Source organism: Gymnodraco acuticeps, unplaced genomic scaffold (assembly GCF_902827175.1).
Source record: "Gymnodraco acuticeps unplaced genomic scaffold, fGymAcu1.1, whole genome shotgun sequence".
In the NCBI taxonomy this organism is placed as follows: Eukaryota; Metazoa; Chordata; class Actinopteri; order Perciformes; family Bathydraconidae; genus Gymnodraco; species Gymnodraco acuticeps.
Window position 1 is genome coordinate 182,007 of NW_022990106.1, and position 2,809 is coordinate 184,815.

The window sequence follows — 2,809 nt, forward strand, 5'->3', positions numbered from 1 at the left end:
GAGCCAGTGGAGCTTGATGAGGACGGGGGTGATGTGTTCACGGATTCGGTGTGGGTGTGGGTGAGTAGACGGGCGGCGGAGTTCTGATGGGAGGTGATGAAGGCGTGGATCTAGAGTTATGATGTGAACCAGTGCCGGTGATGTTGAAGGTGGTTTCAAGACGGGTGAGGAGGATGGAGTGATTGATGGTGTCGAAGGCAGCGCTGAGGTCAAGGAGGATGAGGATGTTGAGGTTACCGGCCTCGGAGGAGAGGAGAAGGTCATTTGTGATTTTGAGGAGTGTGGTTTCGGTACTGTGGTTTGAGCAGAATCCGGATTGAAAAGTTTCATAGAGGTTATTGGTAGAGAGGTGATGCTTGAGTTGTGATGCTACAGCGGGTTCCAGAACTTTGGACAGAAAGGGTAGGTTCGAGATTGGTCTGAAGTTATTAGGATTGTCCGGGTTGAGTCCGGGTTTTTTCAGAATAGGGGTGATAGCAGCTATTTTGAGGGATGGTGGGACAATGCCAGAAGACAGGGAGGAGTTGATTGTTGCAGTGATGAGAGAAGAGAGAGTAGAAAAGCCTTGACAAAGCTGGAGGGGATGGGGTCCAGGGTGCAGGTGGCAGTTTTCATTCCTGTGAGGAGATCAGAGAGGTCAGTAGGGGAGACAGGAGAGAACTAGGACAGGGTTTGGCAGGATAAGGGGGGGCAAGCGGAAAAGTTGACATGTTGAATGAGGTTGAAGCAATTAAGCATGTCCGTGAAGTCTGTAGTTATTGTAGAGTCAGTGGAGTCCATGTGGATGTTGAAATCACCAAGTAGGAGGACTGACGTGGAGAAAGAACAGAGCTGGGTCAGAAATTCAGAGAAACCAGAGAGGAATGATGGGTTTGGTTTGGGAGGGCGGTAGACAACTGCGAGGACTCACTGTGTAAAGCAAACAGATATTGTTCTAAACTGTATTAAAGTAAACAGGTATTATCTTGAACTGTATTGAAGTGAACATGTATTATTTGGGACTGTTTTGAAGTAATCCTATATATATAAACCTTCTTACCTACACTCCATAAGGCAGATATCACCAACACACACACATACACCTCCTGTCTCCAGCACACACACATAAACTCCTTGACCCAGATATCAGCAACACACACACATACGCCTCCGCTTATCAGCACACACACACACATACACTTCCCCTCACTAACACACACACATGTTCTTTTTCAAGGTTCTTTCTGGGGCCAATATAATCCCAAGCACCAATATTTCTGTGTACAATGTTTGATACCAATATATCTGTATACAATGTTTGATTGTTTGGGAAAGAATAGTTTGTGTGAAATCTTCCTTGAGAAATTAAAGGAGTTGAGTCCGGTGGAAGATAAGAAGTGACTCTCCGCCCCAAATATGTCTATATATACTGTTGTTTCTTCATGCAAAATGCTCCCTGTTTCTGACTGGCTGGTCCCGATATCTGTATCGCACGGCAGTAGAGCGGGGAGCCCGGAGTGCTCTGTTTCAGGGCACTCTGTATTTCGTATTGTGTTTTTTACTGTATTAAAATCTGATTATTGTTATAACTTTTATGCCGGTGTTTTGAACTCCTTCTTTTATTAAATCTGACCAGGCTCATCTAAAGGACGGCGCGGAGCAGAGGTGGGCTTTAAGCCACCACTATTGTGTTTGCTCACCAGAGAGTTTAAAAGCCAGGTGTTCAAATGAAGGAGCAGATGAGATGGAGATGAGGCTGGTTTTAATATCCTGTCAGTGTATTACGGCAATTCCACCACCTCGGCCCTCCCTCTTGTTTTGCTTTTTTGTGTAGTCAACTCTTGATTTGTCAAGCTATGCCCTTATAATGCATTTGTAATCACATTTATATTATATTTCCTCAAGTATCTTCTCCGACTTCGGCCCTCCATATTGCCAACAAAACTGTTACAATTTTAGACTTTTCTCTGATCCCTTAGAAGCCTGTCACTTTTCAACACAGTGACGCCTTTACACATATATAGTAACTATAGTAACTAAGTAAAGGAGCATGTGCGTGCGTGGAAGTTGTGTGTGAAGTCTGAGAGCGTGTAGCTCCCGTAGCAAACTTTTTGAGAAATCAGGTTATGATCAGATGAGCAAGTTGATCACTCAAAGTTTATAGCGAAATACGATGTGGGGAATGTAATGCCACCGAAGAAACCAAACAAAAAGGCTAAAGTGCCATTGAATGAGAGCAGCGGTCTTTCGGGAGTGAGTGACACACAAGCAGCAGAGGAGAACGCCATGGAGAGCGGGGCCTCGCAGGTGAACCACTCGGAGCTGTCAGTACTAATACGCTCCATAATAAGAGAGGAGATAGGGGCTGCTTTCGAGAAATTCCAGCCGCAGCTTGATGCTTTAAAGGGAGAACTTGACTCATGTTGTCAGAAGCTCGGTGATATGGAGGAGGGGATAACCGACATGGATTGTAGGGTTGCTTTACTCGAAACCGCAAATGGAAATCTAATGAATGAAAACAAAGAGTTCAAAGACAAAATAGAGAGGATGGAGATTCAAAGCAGAAAGTTTAATCTGCGTGTGATTGGACTGAAAACGGACATTGAGAAGAGCGATCCCATTGCCTTTGTGACAAACTTTTTAAAGGAGGTGTTCGGAAGTGAGCTCTCATGTGAACCGGCAGTCGAGATTGCATACAGGATTGGGCAGGGGACTGATTTGAGACCCAGACCTATGATTGTCACTATGCAGAGATATCAAGCTACGGAAGCTATCTTGAAGCTGGCAAGAAGCAAGGGAGAGATTCGTTTCCGTGACATGCGAGTGAAGA